The 20337-nt window shown below is 42.6% G+C and overlaps 1 protein-coding gene across 1 annotated transcript in view; it reads right to left on the bottom strand.

Moving 5' to 3' along the window:
- Positions 1 to 20337, bottom strand: part of ALK (ALK receptor tyrosine kinase) — a 775334-nt gene that overhangs the window by 493135 nt on the left and 261862 nt on the right. The gene's annotated exons all lie outside the window — the stretch shown is intronic.

Raw genomic sequence — 20337 nt, 5'->3', positions numbered from 1 at the left:
AGTCCTTCTGAGCTGAGTCCATGAGGCCCGCAAAGGATCATTGCTAACCACAGAGGGCAAGAGGTCAATCCTCAGGTTTGCAGGCCCCTGAGACCTGGATTCCACCACCCTTACGCCAGAGTGGTAGAGTCCAGCCTTACTTCAGAAATCAGGCCTATTAGAAACATGCATGGCCTTTCAACAATTATAAATGTTCTAGACACTCTTCAGAAAATAAATTGGAAAAAGCATAGAGACTCATTTTTTTCTGAAGGATTAGGCTTAAACATCTTGGAAAAATGCCAGTTAAGTCTCAAGTTTCTCAATATCTCATGCATTTTTCTACTGATTAGCATATGGTCATATGCCATCTGGAGTGCAGCTCAAAGGAGTTAGGCCTCTATGCCACAATCTGTATCTGTCTGTGTTTCTATCTCTGTCATCTCTTGGTCTCTTTCTCTACCTCTGTTTATATTTATAGGCATAGACTTATTTCTCTAACAATTTATAATTCTGTCTGAGGGTCAAGAGAATAAGTACATATACAAATTCAAAGCCATAGAGGAGGTATGATGAACACTTTTTGAGGTGATATAATTTTTTTAATTTTTAATTTTTTAATTTTTTCCCTTTTATTTAATGAATTTAATTTAATGAATTTCCGAAGTACAACTTATGGATTACAATGGCTTTCCCCCCCAATAACTTCCCTCCCACCTGCAACCCTCCCCTTTCCTGCTCCCTCTCCCCTTCCATTCACATCAAGATTCATTTTCAATTCTCTTTATACACAGAAGATCAGTTTAGCATATATTAAGTAAAGATTTCAACAGTTTGTACCCACACAGAAACACAAAGTGAAAAGTACTGTTTGAGTACTCGTTATAGCATTAAATCACAACGTACAGCACATTAAGGACAGAGATCCTACATGAGGAGTAAGTGCACAGTGACTCCTGTTGTTGATTTAACAATTGACACTCTTATTTGTGGTGTCAGTAATCACCCTAGGCTCTTGTCATGAATTTCCAAGGCCATGGAAGGCTCCTGAGCTTGCGGACTTTGATCTTATTTCAACAAGGCCATAGTCAAAGTGGAAGTTCTCTCCTCCCTTCAGAGAAAGGTAACTTCTTTGATGACCCATTCTTTCCACTGGGATCTCACTCACAGAGATCTTTCATTTAGGTCATTTTTTTTTTTTTTTGACAGAGTGTCTTGGGTTCCATGCCTGAAATACTCTCATGGGCTTTTCAGGCGGATCCACATGCCTTAAGGGCTGATTCTGAGGCCAGAGTGCTGTTTAGGACATCTGCCATTCTATGAGTCTGCTGTGTATCTCGCTTCCCATGTTGGATCATTCTCTCCCTTTTTTATTCTATTGGTTAGTATTAGCAGACACTAGTCTTGTTTGTGTAACTCCCTCATCTGCCTCCTCACCAAGCACTCACACAAAATATTTGTCAAGGACTAGGGCATAAGTTCAAGGATTTTTCCAGCTTGAAGCAAGGTTTGTGAAGTTACAAGGAGGATGAGCCACCTGAATTGATCTTTTGAAATTTACTGCCCTGCCCTGCCACCTATTTTTGGGGGGCTTTAAGATAATCCTTTGTGTGTGAGGGGGCAGCATTGCGGCATGGTGGTGTAATGGGTAGAGCTGCTGTGGCAACTTTTTTTTTATAGAAAACTTTTATTAATAAATATGAGTTTAGGGGACAGCACCATGGTGCAGTGGGTTAAAGCCCCAGTCTACAGTGCTGACATCCATGTGGGTGCCGGTTTAAGTCCTAGCTGCTCCACTTCCAATCCAGCTCTCTGCTATGGCCTGGTAAAGCAGTAGAAGATGGCCCAAGTCCTTGGGCCCCTGCACCCGCGTGGGAGACCGGAGGAAGCTCTCTGGTTCTACTTCTCTATGTAACTCTGTTTTCAAGTAAATAAAATAATTCTTTAGAAAATATAAATTTAGGAAGTACAACTTTTTGATTATAGCGGTTTTTCCGCCCATACTTGCCCTCCCATCCCCAAACCATCCCACCTCCTACTCCCTCTTGCATCCCATTCTTTATTAAGATTCATTTTTAATTATCTTTATATACAGAATATCAACTCTGTACTAAGTAAAGATTTCAACATGGGCACTGGGTTCATATCCTGGCTGCTCCACTTCTAATCCAGTCCCCTGCTAATGGCCTGGGAAAAGCAGCTCCTGGTTCCTGGCTTTGGGCTGGCCTAGCACTGGCTCTTGCAGCCATCTGTGGAGTGAACCAACAGATGGAAGATACCTCTGTTTCTCTCTCTCTGACTTCCAAAATAAATACTTTTTAATATAATCAGTTGGACCCCAAAGTCTTAAAGGGCAAGGGGTCTCAGGTGAAAGAGAGCGAGGAGGAATGTAGCGTCTAGACTGCAAAGGCAACATGAGAAAACAGTGGGCTGAGAGGCAGCCATGGTCAGTTATAAAAAGCACTTGATTTAGAGTCTGAAGCCTTGGTCTCAATGCCAACCATGCTCCTTTCAACAGAAAGCGTGACGACATATGTTACTTTCTTGAGCCTCCGTGACTTCATCTGTAAGATGGGGAATAGCACAGGAAGGTAGCTGTGAAGACCAAAGACTTGTTTTTGAAATTGATGTGCATACTGTACTGCACATAGCAAAGAGGCGAAGCACCAACCAAAGGTGCCTGGACAAAGAAGCTGGGGAGGTTGAGAATAAGGACATGGAATTGTCGTGATTAGTCTCTCCCAAAACTGCCTGAGTCAGCAAACATAAACTCGCTCCTCTGCCAAGGAAAAAGACCCTGAGTAAGTATGTCTGAAAGTCACTTCTGAAAGAGGCCTTCAAAAAAGAATGGAGCATGTTGGGGGTGGAGTTAAACTCCCCCCAGCGAGACAATGAAAGATGACGAGTTAGGTCATGGTGGCTGCAGAGCAGACAAGGATTTGTTGTCTGATGTCCCAGCCGTGATGGGACTGTAACTAATGAGGTTGTCTGGTTACAAAGGAAGCATTCAGCCCCTTAATGAAAAACTCTTTGGCAACTGGTGTTAGGGAAAGAGAAAACAAACCAGCAGCTTATTATTAGTTCCACAGCAAGTTAATTAATTTTTGCCAGTCACTTCAGGTCACTTACTGGACTGAGCATCTGTCTCACTCAACTGAACAGCTGGAGGGATGGCCGGCGTCTGTACAGCCAGGCATATGTCCTGTGCTGGGAGTAGGAGGTGCAGCCAACTACAAGGCTGAAAAAGCCACGTGAGCTTCTGGTATTTTTCTTGCCCCCTCCTGCCTCCTCTCTAGTCAAGACAGGCCATGGGACTGTAATTCCACAAGAAACAAAGGAAAAGAAATGAGGTTATTGCTTCCTCCCTCAGTGTGTCAGTAGAATGAGAAGCAGAGTGAAAATGGTGCCGTGTGCACCGTGTCACTCTGCAGAAGTCCCAGTCCAGATGACAGGACCACCTCTCCACTGATTAGCTATAAAGGCAGGGGAAGGCTGCTTGAACTCTCTGTTCTTGAACTCTCTGTTGCTTTTCTTAGTTCATCTGAACTGCCTACTGCATGGAAAGATGCTCATTTGGTATCTTTTCTAGCATTAAGAAATCTGAGTTAATAAATGTATCCTTTCTGGGAGAAATGTCAACTGTTCAGCAGATAATACTGTACAGCTCTTTCAGAAAGACAGCAGTGTCCCGAGTAGTCCTTGTTCTGGGATGGGAGAGCTGGGCTTGAAACATGTTTGAATGAAACACCCACACAGAGTTGACCTGGCCTCTGGAGTATTATACCTTTTGTAAAGATATGTAATACAATAAATGCCATTTCTCAGCATGCATACTGATGCGAGTATATTTACTTTCGGGGGGGGGATTACATGACATAAACTTTCTTAATTATGTGTGCTACATAATATATAACACACATATGTAATATTTATTACATACTCACACCTAGAAAAGACCAAAATAAATAGGTTCATAAACCACACTGAGCCTGTCTAAGCTACTGTTTGGATACTGCTTTTTAAATATATTTTATTCAAAATTATAAAATTTTCAGCAAAGAAGAAAAAGAAATCAAATTGGGGAAGGGCTCACTATCTTCTTAAGCCAATCTCTACACAACACGTGGCCTTCAGAATTATCCTCTCTCCCCTCCCTTGGAATAAGGGACTCTGGATTTAAGGTCCTTGTTTTAATGCTCAGCCTGGCTTTCCTCTCCTCCTGACTCCCCGACACTCATCTTCACTGTCAGCCATCTGAAGGTAATTCGTAGGAGTGATTGGGATCCTGGAAACCCACTCAAACAAAAGAATTAGTGACTGATAGGAAGATTTGCAATTTCACTGGGAACAATGCTACTTAATGAAATAAGTGTTGCTTTCACAGACAGCATCTCAGATCCCGTGGCAAATCAGTAGGCGAGATTCGCTGGAAGGCAAGTGTGCACAGCTGGCATCACCACACCTGGGAGGGCTCCTCTGCCATGGAAAAGTGGGCTGCGGAGATTCGTAGGGGCTCCATGGCGAGTCACCTCCTGTGACTTAGCACTGCCTAGGGTCTGGACTGCCCAAGGAACCTGGTCATACACTTTCTAAGAGCAGCCTCCTTAAAGGGGAGGGGGGGGGATGAGACATTTTAAGCATGTCTATATATCAGGACTGACTTTCAGAGAAATGAAGTACATCATCCAACCTCCCAGGGCTGAGTCTAGACCTGAGATATCAAACAAATAGTCTAATCAGCCTACCACATAAACCAGCCCAACTTCACATTTGCAGTAACTGCCCTTAGAGGCCAGGCATTTCTGAGGATCCATTCCAGCTCAGCGTGTTTACTTAGAAAGTGCAATAGTGTCTACAAATTCAATTTATAAATGTATGTATGTACATTTACTTTGAAGTCTTGGTCTTGGTAAAATAAAATGGTAACACAGGCAGTGGGATCAGTGTCTTGGGGGCCTCCATCCTCCCCCGCCTCTCTCTCCCAGGCTGCTGTGCTCAACATTCTTTCCTGCCTTCTCTTTGGGTCTCTTCTCTCACAGCTCTTCTCTTCCTCCTTCGCCCTTGCTGTCATAGGGCACCTTCTTGTACATCTTTTTTCTCTGTTATTAGCTCAGATATGTCTTTTTTTTTTTAAATTGACACCTGTGTTTCAGGACATAAAATGAAACAGCCCTTTAAGGTATACAGTTTGGGGAGGAAGCCTTGTCTCTAGCAATAAACCACTGATGTTCTGTGGACAATGGAGGTGCTAAAAGTCTGTCCCGAATGGTCCCTCTAGGTTCTGGGGCCCAACCAGGGCTCTATACTCACAGGTTCCCAGACATGCTAAATCAGGGCTGGGGAACACTGATTTTCAGCAAAGGGCTATTTGGATATTTATAATATCATTCACAGGCCACACAAAATTATCAACTTAAGAATTAGCCTGGGGCCCAATGACGCTATGGCGTAGCCACCCCCTGCAGTGTCAGCATCCCTTATGGGTCAGTTTGAGTCCCAGATGCTCCACTTCTCACCCAGCTCTCTGCTATGGCATGGGAAAGTAGTGGAAGATGGCCCAAGTCCTTGGGCCCCTGCACCCACATGGGAAACCCAGAAGAAGCTCCTGGCTCCTGGTTTCAGATCAGCACAGCTCTGGCCATTGTGGCCAATTGGGGAGTGAACCAGCAGATGGAAGACCTCTCTCTCTCTCTGCCTCTCCTTTTCTCTCTGTGTAACTCTTTCAAATAAATAAATAAATATTAAAAAAGAATTGGCCTGCTATAGATTTATTGGATTTTGAGTCCTGCCTGCAGTTGCCTTGGCGGGACCAGACCAAATGATTTCACGGGTTTTATTCAGCTGCCTCTTTTACATTCCCCACCCCTGTGTTAATTGGTTGTGCAATTAAACTCTGGTCCAGAGAACAAAAGTACAAGGACTGACTGTGAAGTAAAACAAAGAATATTTTTAAGCTCCCATCATCTGTACCCATTGTGTTCAGTAGGACAGGAACAAATAGGCTGAGTGGCCAAGACAGATGAGCAATTCCTGCTGAGGCTCAGAGCCCCCTCTGGACGTTGCTCTCGTCGGAAGTCGCTCGTGGGGATGGAGACACCCCAGATCCAAGCATCCAGCTCCGTCCCCCCTCTGCCAGTGCTCACTGCAGCTTGCTCTTTCCTTTCCAAAGAGAGGGGGTGGTGGGGGTGGCAGGTGATGAGGACAGGAAGAAGGAAAGATACACAGGAGGAAGCGAGGGAAGAAGGGGCTGAGGAAGATCAGGAAAGACTGGGAAGGAGGAGAAGAGGAGAAATAGAGTAAAGGGGCCATGTGAAATGGGGAGGAGGGCCAGAGAGGTCGGAATGGTGGATAGTGGCAGGCAGGCAAGCAGAAAGCCAAGGGAGACTGGAACTTCCCTTCCAGGAGAGAGTGTCTGCAAAGGACACTCTTGTCTTTCCTTTGAGACTTTCTTGGTTTCCATTCTCTCCGATATTTCATGTCTCTTTCTGAGTGTGATTACACCGCCCTCCCCAACCCTACCTTGAAGCACTGCTTTAGCTGCAAAGGCGCAGAAGAAGCAGACTATACGCTGACCTCAGGGAAACCAGAGTGTTCACCCTCCTTCTCATTTAACTGCTCCCATGAAGTGCTCCTGTTGGACAGCTTCTTGGGCAATCAAAAGCATTTACCAGTCCTGTACTCCTCTCTGACTGCATGCAGCACAGCCTGGAAAGACTGAAGACACCGATATCTACTGAGAGTCAAATACTCCAGAGATCTTCCTTATTTAAATTTAATCAGAGTCCTATAATATATTATTTTCCCATTTTCTAGACAATAAAGTCAAAACTCAGAAAAGTACTTCAATTAAAGCCACACGGCTACAGGGAGCAGATGGGCTGGAAGTCACACTCTCTAGTGCATCCGCTTGATCCTGCTTCTTCTCTCTGCTTAATAGTTCAGAGGATCAGAAGACAGGAGCACTGTAATTCTGCTGTAAGTTGTAACTGGCCTATCCCCAGGGCCCACCACACCCTCTCATTACATTTGCATTGAAGGAATAAATCCTATGGTTGATATAAAAATAGTTTATGGCAGCGTTGTGAAGACACATGAATGTGAAAACACTCTGAGCTCTAACAAGAGAAAGAATGTGATTGTTTGGGTCTTAGAGGTGCTATTATACGGCTTTATCATATATTATTTATTTATTCATCACAATAATTCTATAAAGTAGGACTTATCATTTGCATTGCATGATGAGAGAGAAAGTAACTTTCCAAAGATTGTAGTTAATATACCTGGAGGTAGTCCCAAAGGGACAAATATCATATGTTCTCCCTGATCGGCGACAACTAACTGAGCAGCAAAGGGGAAACCTGTTGAAGTGAAATTGACACTATGAGAAACAGTGACTTGATCAGCCCTTGTCCTGACTGTTGATGTACAATTTAATACTTTATCCATTTTAGTATTTTCTCTTTGTTTTGTTCTAGTACTATTGGTTGAACTCTGTGATTAACACACAATTATTCTTAGGTGTTTAAATTTTAACCAAAAAATGATCCCTGTTAAATATAAGAGTGGGAATAAGAGAGGGAGGAGATGTACAATTTGGGACATGCACAATCGGACTTGCCCCAAATGGTGGAGTTAGAATCATGCCAGGGGATCCCAATACAATCCCTTCAAGGTTGCATGTACCAATGCCAGCTCACTAGTCCAAGTAATCAATTTTAGTTCACAATTGATCACACTGATAGGTCTAAGAGTCAAAGGGATCACACAAACAAGACTAGTGTCTGCTAATACTAACTGATAGAATCAAAAAGGGAGAGAATGATCCAACATGGGAAGAGGAATACACAGCAGACTCATAGAATGGCAGATGTCCTAAACAGCACTCTGGCCTCAGAATCAGCCCTTAAGGCATTTGGATCTGGCTGAAGAGCCCATGAGAGTATTTTTGGCATGGAAAGCCAAAACACCCTGGAAAAAAAAAAAAGGAAGACCTAAATGGAAGATCTCTGCGAGTGAGATCCCAGTGGAAAGAATGGGGCCATCAAAGAAGGAGGTACCTTTCTGTGAAGGGGGGAGAGAACTCCCACTTTGACTATGACCCTGTTGGAATAAGATTGAAGTCGGTGAACTCAAAAGGCTTCCATAGCCTTGGCAACTCATGACTAGAGCCTAGGGAGATTACTGACGCCATAAACAAGAGTGTAAATTGTTAAGTCAACAACAGGAGTCACTGTGTACCTACTTCTCATGTGGGATCTGTCCTTAGTGTGTTGTCCAAAGTGAAGTAATGCTATAACTAGTACTGAAACAGTATTTTACATTTTTGTGTTTCTGTGTGGGTGCAAACTGATGAAATCTTTACTTAATATATACTGAATTGATTTTTTGTATATAAAGATCATTGAAAATGAATCTTGATGTGAATGGAAGGGGAGAGGGAGTGGGAGATGGGAGGGGCGTGAGTGGGAGGGGAATTATGGGGGGGAGCCATTGTAATCCATTAACTGTACTTTGAAAATTTATATTTACTAAATAAAAAATTTAAAAAAATAAAAAAAAATGCCAAAAGAAAAATATATATACCTGGAGGCAAGATTTGAACTCAAGCAGTGTGAGCTCATGGTCCTCAGAATTACTCTGTCCCCCACTTGTACACTTACTTGTAATGCCTGGCCTGTGTCATCTGGTCTCGGTGATACCATGAAGCTTCCTGCCCTGCCCATGCAGGAGGTTGGGAGGGACCCCACAGCCTGGCTGCTGGCAGGTGGCAGTAGCCCCAGGCACATTTCCCCCACCCCTGCTTTCTGCCAATGAGGTAAACTGCTCTGGGGTGTGGCCCAGGCCCACCTGGAAAGCTACCTTAACTACGTGACCTTCAAGCTGATTGGAGAGTCATATTGGCGCCAGTGTTGGTTCTGTGCTATAGTTAGTGTTGCCCTGAATTAGTTAAACCCTTTCTGCCTGCCTTTTGAAAGATGTGCATGGTTGTTAAAGTGAACATGTTCACTGAAGCCTGTCCCTGGTGCTTCTTGAGGAAGAACACCGTCGCCCCACTCTCCCCGATGGCACGGCATCATAGGATGAGCCCGCAATCTAGGATCTACATAGCTGAAAACTAAGGTGCAAGAGAAGACTGTGTAAGAAATGTCCTGATCTGCTGAACTCTTATGTTTATGGACACAATTGTGTGTTTTTACTGATATCTTTTCAATATATATGGAACAAAAAAGTTGAGTAGGGCCCTTACTCCCTGCTCTCTAAGGCCTAGAAAAGATGAGCTAAATTTCCAGTTCAGTATTTTGTGGAAGTACAAAATTCTTGTTAAGATTTCCAAAATCAGGCCGGCGCCACAGCTCACTAGGCTAATCCTCCGCCTGCAGCGCCAGCACACTGGGTTCTAGTCCTGCTCGGGGCGCCAGATTCTGTCCCGGTTGCCCCTCTTCCAGGCCAGCTCTCTGCTGTGGCCCAGGAATGCAGTGGAGGATGGCCCAAGTGCTTGGGCCCTGCACCCCATGGGAGACCAGGAGAAGCACCTGGCTCCTGGCTTCAGATCAGCGCCGTGTGCCGGCTGCAGCGCGCCAGCCGCAGCGGCCATTGTGGGGTAAACCAACGGAAAAGGAAGACCTTTCTCCTCTCTGTCTCTCTCTCTCACTGTCCACTCTGCCTGTCAAAAAAAAAAAAAAAAAAAAAAGATTTCCAGAATTCTCAGGTTCCCTTGGCCACTTCCAATTTCAAATTCTTGAACTATCTCAATTGTGCAAATTTCACATGCAGTTTGTATCAAGTTGATCCAAAAGTGAAACCTGCCCCATTCTTTGAAATCCAGCCAAAAGGCTATTTATACAAGGCAATATTTGTGTGTTTAAGACTTGGGATTTGTACATTTACAGCAAGATTTGAGATGGAAGGGGCACAAAATAAAGGCAGAGGAAGAATTCAGAAAAATACTAACAACCTCAAAATGAACTGTCTCGTAGAGTTAGAACACTTCTGTAGTAGGGGCTATCAAAGACAACTTCATTGGGCCTCTATCCCCTCTCTCTTCTTTCAGGAAATTCTCTCTCATTATTTTTACAAATAAATAGAGACATTCATGACTTCAGATCTGCCATCTGTCCCCATACAATTCATATGACGGTTTTTTTTTTTTTTTCAAAGAAACACCATTTCCTCCCTGGAGGAAATCATAGAACACTTTTAACCCTTGATACGTGTTTGTGCCTTACCACTCTGTTGAAAGTGTCGGTTTCATGAAACAAGTACAGTTATCTCACTGCTGTGTATCCCTCTCTATGCCTAGGAGAGCCCAGGAAAGAGTAGGAGCTCAAGAGCTGTGTGGAGACTCACAGGAAACTAGAGACGAGTCACACATTAACTCATGGCTGAGTCGAACTGCTAGGCTGCCATTCCCTCCACTGAACACACTCTCAGAAGAACACTGACTTCCCAGAAACCTGTGTTCATCTACCACTATATATCCTTTAAGGGCAATTCATAAATCAGAGCAGACTAAAGTGTGGGCCTAATATCACCATTGAAACTTACAATATTCATCTTCCTGAGCAACCATAAAACATGATTCCAAAATGACCTAGTGATTATATCTTGGGGGCATTGAAAAAAGTTTAAGTAAAAATGCCTTGATTACACTGACACAAAATTCTTTCATGAAGCCACACTCTTATTAATCACTTCAGGTGAGTCAAAGTAAACATAATCAGTCAAAGCTTTAAAGGAAGAGACTGAAAGAAAATTCTTGGTCCAAAAATGATTGGTCTCCCTCCCTTTCTCCTTCCCATCATCCTCCCTCACTCCCTCCCCCATTCTTTCACTAACTTTTACTGAATAAAGAGTACAAACAGTGATGGCACCTATGAGATCCTTGGAGCAATTTCCCTCTATTGATTTTAACCTCACGAGTATCATTTCAGGAGGACTGGGTATTTTGGGTGACTCACAGCTGTGTTATATATCTAAGATGTATTGAATATCTTCTCACAAAAGGCAATGAATCAGGCAGTATCTTCAACTAGCTTTTGTTCTCCTTTGTTCAATGTTTAAAAGAAAACATACAATGAAATGCAACTGTGGATGTCAGAGGTTGTGAAAGTTTAGACTCTGTTTCATGTAACAATGCAGGAAAATTATGCCTAATGTAACCAAGAGTGTAGGATTTAGTCAAAAGGGGACACTGAAACATAGGCATGGCCGGCGCCGTGGCTCAATAGGCTAATCCTCCACCTAGCAGCGCCGGCACACCGGGTTCTAGTCCTGCTAGGGGCGCCGGATTCTGTCCCGGCTGCCCCTCTTCCAGGCCAGCTCTCTGCTGTGGCCTGGGAAGACAGTGGAGGATGGCCCAAGTGCTTGGGCCCTGCATCCCATGGGAGACCAGGAGAAGCACCTGGCTCCTGCCTTCGGATCAGCGCGGTGCGCCGGCCGCAGCGCGCCAGCCGTGGCGGCCATTGGAGGGTGAACCAACTCTCTCTCATTGTCCACTCTGCCTGTCAAAAAAAAAAATGCCCCAAGTGGTGGAGTTGGAAGCATACCAGGGGATTCCAATTCAATCCCATCGAGGTGGCATGTACCAATGCCATCTCACTGTTCCAGGTGATCAGTTTCAGTTCACAGTTGGTCATGGTGAAGGGACTGGGAGTCAAAGGGAGCACATAGACAAGTCTAGTACCTGCTAACGCTAACTGATGGAGTAAATAAAGGGGAGAGTGATCCAACATGGGAAGTGAGATACTCAGCAGACTCATAGAATGGCAGATGTCCTAAATAGCACTCTGGCCTCAGAAACAGCCCTAAAGGCATTCGGAGCTGGCTGAAAAGCTCATGAGAGTATTTCAGGCATGGAAAGCCAAGACACTCTGGCAAAAGATCTCTGCGAGTGAGATCCCAGTGGAAAGAACAGGTCATCAAAGAAGGAGGTACCTTTCTCTGAAGGGAGGAGAGAACCTCCACTTTGACTATGACCTTGTCTAAACAAGATAAGAGTCGGAGAACTCAGAGGGCTTCCATAGCCTTGGAAACTCATGACTGGAGCATAGGGAGATTACTGATGCCATAGACAGGAGTGTCAATTGGTAAAGTCAACAACAGGAGTCACTGTGCACTTACTCCTCATGTAGGATCTCTATCCTTAATGTGCTGTACATTGAGATTTAATGCTATAACGAGTACTGAAACAATATATTTCACTTTGTGTTTCTATGGGGGTGCAAACTGTTGAAATCCTTATTTAATGCATACTAAACTGATCCTCTGTAAAAAAAAAAAAAAAAAAGAAAGAAATTATCAATTCCCAACTTGACTCTCACTGGGATTAAACATGACAATAGGTCTGCTCTGATTTCATCATCATTTAAAAAAATCATCTATTATTTTTCACTTTATGTTTCTGTGTGGGAGCAAACTGTTGAAATCCATACTTAATGTATACTAAGCTGATCTTCTGTATATTAAGATAATCGAAAATGAATCTTGATGTGAATGGAAGGGGAGAGGGAGTGGGAAAGGGGAGGGTTGTGGGTGGGAGGGACGGTATGTGGGGGAAGCCATTGTAATCCATAAGTCGTACTTTGGAAATTTATATGCATTAAATAAAAGTTTAAAAAAAAAAAAAAGAAAGAAAGAAAGAAAGAAAGAAAGAAAGAAGAAAAAAAAGAAACATAGGCAGAAAATCTCAGTTTATTCTCTTGAGCATGTCCGCCATCCTCCCTCTCCCCCACCCCCCACCCTTGAGCACAGTGACAGAAGGAGAGAGAGAGAGAGGGAGGGAGGCAGAGAGAGAGGGAGGGGGAGAGAGAGAGAGAGAGAGAGAGAGAGAGAGAGAGAGAGAGACATCCCTCGCATCCACTGGTTTACTCTTCAAATGCCAGCAAGAGTTGGAGCTGGGCTGGGTCAGGATGAAACCGGAAGCCAGAAACTTAATCCAGGTCTCCCACAGGGGTGACAGGAACCCAACCTCTTGAGTCATCATCTGATGCCTCCCAGGATGCCCATTAGCCAGAAGCTGGAATCATGAGCAAAGCCAGGACTCAGACTCAGGGATTTCATTATGGGATACAGCGTCTTAACTGCTAGACCAAACACCTGCCCTGAGCTTGTTTTGAAGAGGATGATACAGGAAAACTTCTCTCTCAATTCTGTACACAGAGCAAGTCATACAACCACGAATAGAGAAAGCTGTAAGAAACTGGCCTGAGTCACAGATTTAAACGTCCAATGTATCAAGACAAATACTCACAGAGATCTTTCATTTAGGATTTATTTATTTATTTATTTATTTATTTTGCCACAGTGTCTTGGCTTTCTATGCCTAAAATACTCTCATGGGCTCTTCAGCCAGATCCAAATGCCTTAAGGGCTGATTCTGAGGCCAGAGTGCTGTTTAGGATATCTGCCATTCTATGAGTCTGCTGTGTATCCCGCTTCCCATGTTGGATCGTTCTCCCCTTTTTAATTCTATCAGTCAGTATTAGCAGACACTAGTCTTGTTTACGTGATTCTTTTGACTCTTAATCCTATAATTATGATCAATTATGAACTGAAACTGATCACTTTGACTAGTGAGATGGCATTGGTACACGCCACATCGATGGGATTGAATTGGAATTCCCTGGCATGTTTCTAACTCTACCATTAGGGGTAAGTCCGCGTGAGCAAGTGCCGAACTGTACATCTCCTCCTCTCTTATTCCCACTCTTATATTTAACAGGAATCACTTTTCAGTTAAATTTAAACACCTAAGAATAATTGTGTGTTAATTAAAGAGTTCAACCAATGGTATTAAGTAGAACAAAAAATACTAAAAGGAATAAAATAGTAAGTTGTTCCTCGAAAGTCAGGACAAGGGCTGATCAATTCATTGTTTCTCATAGTTTCCATTTCACTTCAACAGGTTTCCTTTTAGGTGCTCAGTTAGTTGTCACCAATCAGGGAGAACATATGATATTTGTCCTCTGTGAGTGAGATTCCAGCGGAAAGAACGGGCCATCAAATAAGGAGGTACCTTTCTCTGAAGGAAGGAGAGAACTTCCACTTTGACTATGGCCTTGTCTAAATAAGATCAGAGTTGGCAAACTCAAGAGGCTTCCATAGCCTTGGCAACTCATGACAAGAGCCTAGGGTGATTACTGACACCATACATAAGAGTGTCAATTGTTAAATCAACAACAGGAGTCACTGTGCACTTACTCCCCATGTAGGATCTCTGTCCTTAATGTGTTGTACTATGTGAATTAACAGTATAACTAGTACTCAAACAGTACTTTACACTTCATGTTTCTGTGTGGGTACAAATGGTTTAAATCTTTACTTAGTATATACTAAATTGAACTTCTGTATATACAGATCATTGAAAATGAATCTTAATGTGAATGGGATGGGAGAGGGAGCGGGAGATGGGAGGGTTGCAGGTGGGAGGGAGGTTATGGGGGAAAAAGCCATTGTAATCCAAAAGTTGTACTTTGGAAATCTATATTTATTAAATAAACGTTTAAAAAAAGACAAATACCACAAGAAGAAAGGGCCTCCTTCACTCTGCCCTGCCTTTTCTACATTGTAGACATTCTCCTAACCCTTGCTATAAACGCCTTAGAAAACTGCTTCCCAGGAAGGCAGTTTCTATAGAAAATGACATCTTACCACTTTCTCCTTTACTTCCCACAAATAAGTAAGCCTTTTCTTCAAGCAGTCCCATCTGAGGCTGATTATTTGTTGATACCCAAAGTGAATAAATCTCTATGTCAACTAATACTAACAGGTCTAGGCTACAATGTCATATATGTAAGATAAAGATAATGTCTCCATCTCTACATGTTAAGTAGCAAAATAGAGAAATATCTAGCTATATGCTGAACCCACCCAGAGGGGAATTTGGGAAAAATCTTTGTGATTTTGAACAACAGAATGAGAGAAGAAGAGATGAAGCTACTATCTCTTGGAATCCCCTTGGTTTATTGATTCCTCATTCTGTCCTTTCTGATTAATACAGCTTTTCCAATTCTTCCCCAGGTAAAACCTACTGATTTTTTCCCCTACAAATGTCATTGCTTCTGTTGTCAATGTCTCCAACAGCCAGGAGAGATGGCCTTCGTTTTAGCCTATTAAGATCTCACTTCTAGGGGCTGACGCTGTGGTGTGGTGAGTTAAAGCCAGAGCCAGCAGCACCAGCATCCCATATGGGCACTGGTTCTAGTCCTGAATGCTCCACTTCTGATCCAGCTCTCTGCTAAAGTGCCTGGGAAAGCAGTAGAAGATGGTCCAAGTCCTTAGGTTGTTGCACCCACGTGGGAGACCCATAAGAAGCTCCTGGCTCCTGGCTTTGGATCAGCTCTGCTCCAGCCATTGTAGCCATTTGGAGAGTGAACCAGTGGATGAAAGACTTCTTTCTCTCAATCTCTTTCTCTCTCTTTCAATCTCTCTCTCTCTCTCATTTTGAGTTTCAAATAAATAAATCATTTTTTTAAAAAAAATCTTATCTAAAAGTGAAGGTAGTATTGATGAGAATGGTATTCTAACCATAGTTGCATAAATCTGCTCTAGAAATTTTCTGGGGGATTATAAAAAACCGAATCTTTAATCTGCTGCTTATGTTGCTGAGTTTCATTTCTTCAATAACAGTAACACTAAATATCCAGTTACCCACACTATATAGCTAACATCAATACACTTTTCTTAGCTGCCATCACAGACCTGCTTCATAGTTTTCTCTCCACCTCTACTTGGGAGTAGGTTTGGGTCTTCATCTGTCCCTTGAGAAGCTTCTTTCGTGGCTTGTTTTTGGACATTCTTTTCTCATATTCTTCCTCCATTATCAGAGTGATCTTGGTAAAATAAGATTTAGCTGAGTGATTCCTGTTTATAAGCCTAAAAATGTCCTCTTATTGTCTGCCCAATGAAGTCTGGACTTTTTCAGGACTTTTAAGATCTTTTTTCACAAGTTTATTCTTAACCTTTCTTTCCATACTCATGTTCCACCACAATTCCACTCCACCTTGACCGATGTCCCTACCCATCAGTGGTGACAACATAATGGATTCCAGCCAATGAGCCTTTACACAGTGCGTGGTATGGTGCTATGGTCTACAGACAACTGTTCACTTCACTTTTTTTTATTTGACAGGTAGAGTTATAGATAGTGTGTGAGAGAGAGAGACAGAGAGAAAGGTCTTCCTTCCATTGATACACTCCCCAAATGGCCGCCACGGCTTGCGCTATGCCGATTCAAAGCCAGGAGCCAGGTGCTTCTTCCTGGTCTCCCACGCGGATGCAGGGGCCCAAACCACTTCACTCTTAATACCATCATGTAGGGCTGACAAGATTACTGTTAAAGCCTTGCAGATCATTTACAGGGTCATAATTTGTCCATGGCTGATCACTAGTCTCCATCCTCTGGCTAGATAATCCTATCATGCATAGAATTCAGTCCTTCCTGTAAGATTCTGTCCGAATATAACCTCCTCTTTGAAGCTGCTCTCAGCAACATCTGATTCTCCAAATCTCTTGTAGCCTTCATTTAATCATACTCAGCCTCCTGTTTTTCTACAGAATAGTATTTTTTCAAACGTTTATTTAGTAAGTATAAATTTCCAAAGTAGAGTTTATGGGTTACAATGGCTTCCCCCCCATAATTTCCCTCCCACTCGTACCCCTCCCATCTCCTGCGCCCTTTCCCATTCCATTCACATCAAGATTAATTTTCAATTCTCTTTATATACAGAAGATCGATTTAGTATATATTAAGTAAAGATTTCATCAGTTTGCACCCACACAGAACATAAAGTGTAAAATACTGTTTCAGTACTAGTTATAGCATTACTTCACATTGGACAACACAATAAGGACAGAGATCCCACATGAGGAGTAAGTACACAGTGACTCCTGTTGTTGACTTAACAAATTGACATTCTTGTTTAAGGCGTCAGCAATCTCCCCAGGCTCTAGTCATGAGTTGCCAAGGCCATGGAAGGCCCCTGAGTTTGCTGACTTTGATCTTATTTCAACAAGGCCATAGTCAAAGTGGAAGTTCTCTCCTCCCTTCAGAGAAAGGTACCTCCTTCTTTGATGGCCCCATTCTTTCCACTGGCATCTCACTCACAGAGATCTTTCATTTAGGTCTTCCTTTTTTCTTTTTCCCAGAGTGTCTTGGCTTTCCATGCCTAAAATACTCTCATGGGCTCTTCAGCCAGATCCAAATGCCTTAAGGGCTGATTCAGAGGCCAGAGTGCTGTTTAGGACATCTGCCATTCTATGAGTCTACTGTGTATCCCACTTCCCATGATGGATCGTTCTCTCCCTTTTTGATTCTATCAGTTAGTATTAGCAGACACTAGTCTTGTTTGTATGAGCCCTTTGACTCTTAAACCTATCAGTGTGATCAATTGTGAACTGAAGTTGATCACTTGGACTAGTGAGCTAGCATTGGTACATGCAACCTTGAAGGGATTGTATTGGGATCCCCTGGCATGATTCTAACTCCACCATTTGGGGCAAGTCCGATTGTGCATGTCCCAAATTGTACATCTCCTCCCTCTCTTATTCCCACTCTTATATTTAACAGGGATCACTTTTCAGTTAAATTTAAACACCTAAGAATAATTGTGTGTTAATTACAGATTTCAACCAATAGTATTAACTAGAACAAAAAAATACTAAAATGGATAAAGTATTACATTGTATATCAACAGTCAGGACAAGGGCTGATCAAGTCACTGTTTCTCATAGAATATTTAAAATAAATTACAACAAGGATTACTGTCAGATTAATGTGTCTCCCACTTACTCTTTTTTTTTTATAAAGATTTATTTATTTGAAAGGCAGAATTATAGACAGTCAGAGGCAGAGAGAAAGAAAGAGTGCTCTTCCATCCACTGATTCACTCCCAGATGGCCATAACAGCCAGAGCTGCATTGATCCAAAGCCAGGAGCCAGAAGTTTCTTCTGGGTCTCCTACATGGTGCAGGGGCCCAAAGAGTTGGGCCATCTTCTGCTTTCCCAGACCATAGCAGAGAGCTGGATAGGAAGTGGAACAGCCACTGCAGGTGGCAGTTCTACCTGGTATGCCATAGCGACGGCTCTGCCACCTACTCTAAACCATAAGTTATCCTTTAAGTCTTACATGTCTATTCCACTTTATGCCTTATGTCTACGCTGGGCCTAGCATAGTTGGTAATAAATAGTTGATTATAGAGTTAAGTACTAGAGGACTCCTGGGTGCTGTGGCTGAGAGGGAAGGAAGTGTAGGATAAGGTCATGGTGGTGACAACAGTACCGAAGGCTCTTGGCTAAGGCCAAAACACCTGAACCTCATCATTCTGAATTAGTGCTGAAGTTAATTCTGGGCCCACTTGATAGTGTCTGGATCAACAGAGGTTCTGAGACCCAGAACAAAGCTATACCTGGGACTGGAAAACGCATGGAGTTTCTGGCTTTCAAAGGATTTTTTTTCTTCATTAAAGCACATAGATAAGATACACTATGAATTTCACTCACGTAAGAGCAGCCTTCCTGAGGAGTAATGAAATAATTAAATAGAACTGACCCCTGACCTGAAACTCCCAGCCCTCTGCCACCCTCCACCATCTCTCTTCTCTGATGTATTGCCATTTCTCATCCCTTTCTGCTGTACTGCCACCATGCTGAAGTTCACGCAACAGTGCTCATCTCTAGGCCATTTTCAATTAATTTCCCAAGTAAAATTTCATGAGACACTATCAAACCTTTTGCTAAAATCAAGATATATTACATCTACTCTATTCCCCTAGTCTACTAATCAAAAAAGCAATCAACTTTGTCTGGCATGATTTGTTCTTTTAAAACCCATAATGCTTATTGCTCATAATTCCATTATCCTAGATAGTATTCTTTCCTCTTAATATTTGTTCCACTATATTAACAGGGATTGGATTACTAGATGGTCGTTTCTATGATGCCTTTTTTCTACACTACTTTGAAAGTTTGCTACCTAATTTGAAGTATCAAAAATGGTATTTCCTTATTCTGCTGGAATGCAAAAGAACAAGAAAAGGGCTCTGAGGAGTCACTTGGTCAATGCCTCTGTTTCTTTACAATGTTCTTGTCATCTTCCTTAACGATTTCAGAACACTTCCCACCATGCAATGTCTACTACACAGGAGATTCTGAGACCTCTTTTATCAGCTGAATCGATGGCTCTTCTCCTTTGGCATAGGAAGAACTTCCTAATTTCTCTGTAGGTCCAATCTGGAAGAGGATGATATGATGGAGAAGGCAGGCACAGATCTGAGTTTAAATTCTGAACAAATCATTTACTAGCTTACTCACTGTGTGACTTTCAGCAAGTCATCTCATTTCTTCTCCTAAAGAAAGTAAGAATTTTAGAATAAAATAAATAAGAATGGTAGATTCACTTCAGTTTTTAATTTCAAACAAAGTAGGTGAAGAAAACTGCCAATACCAAAGTGTGCTCTCCTTCTGGCTCTTCTGCCAAAATTCCATTCTCTACATATAACTGGAAATCATATATTTTAAAATATGTATGTATTTATTTGTAAGTCAGAGTAACAGAGATAGAGGGAGAGATGGAGAGAGGAAAAGATACCTGCCATCGGCTGGTTCACTCCCCAACTGGTCACAATGGCCAGGGCTGGGCCAGGGTGAATCCAAGTGCCAGGAGCTTCATGTGGGTCTCTTACATGGGTTATAGGGGCCCAAGCACTTGAGGTATCTTCCGATGCTTTCCCAGGCCATTAGCAAGGAGCTGGATTGGAAGAATAGCAGCTGGGACACAAGCCAGTGCCCACATGGGATGCCAGCATTGCAGGTGGAGGCTAAACCTGTTATGCCACAATGACTGCCCCAATAATATTTTGATATAGAGGCCTCTGGGATAGTTTCTGTACCTAAATAACATATGAAAACCAAAATGAGCTGGTAACATGCCTATTGCTTTATAACTTACATACATATGTATATAAAATGCGCATACTTGTATATATATATATATTTCCATGTAAGTATACATAATATATATCTAAATTGTTTTTGTATTAGTTTGGTAATGATATTTGTTATGGATAAATTCTAATTATATTTGGTAAATCCCCTTTTGATTGAAATTTAAAGCAGCTTCAAATTTTTCTCTAATTAAAATAATAATGACAATGAACTACAACAGTGTTTAAACACAAACTATAAGGCAAGCGAAGGAGAGAGTGAGAACTGTAAGACCATGAGAGTTGCTCACCAAGGCAGGCTGATTCCCCCTTGGACTCTGCTCCCAACCTCCTCTATCAGCTGAGTTTGATGCACAGGGACACTGGAGCAGAGGTGGGGGGCGGGGGCGGGATTCCTAGTCACCTTGAGGATGGGAT

This window comes from Oryctolagus cuniculus, chromosome 2 (assembly GCF_964237555.1).
Source record: "Oryctolagus cuniculus chromosome 2, mOryCun1.1, whole genome shotgun sequence".
Lineage (NCBI taxonomy): Eukaryota > Metazoa > Chordata > Mammalia > Lagomorpha > Leporidae > Oryctolagus > Oryctolagus cuniculus.
Note: the sequence above shows the minus strand (reverse complement) of the source record. Positions and strands in the feature narration are given on the sequence as shown.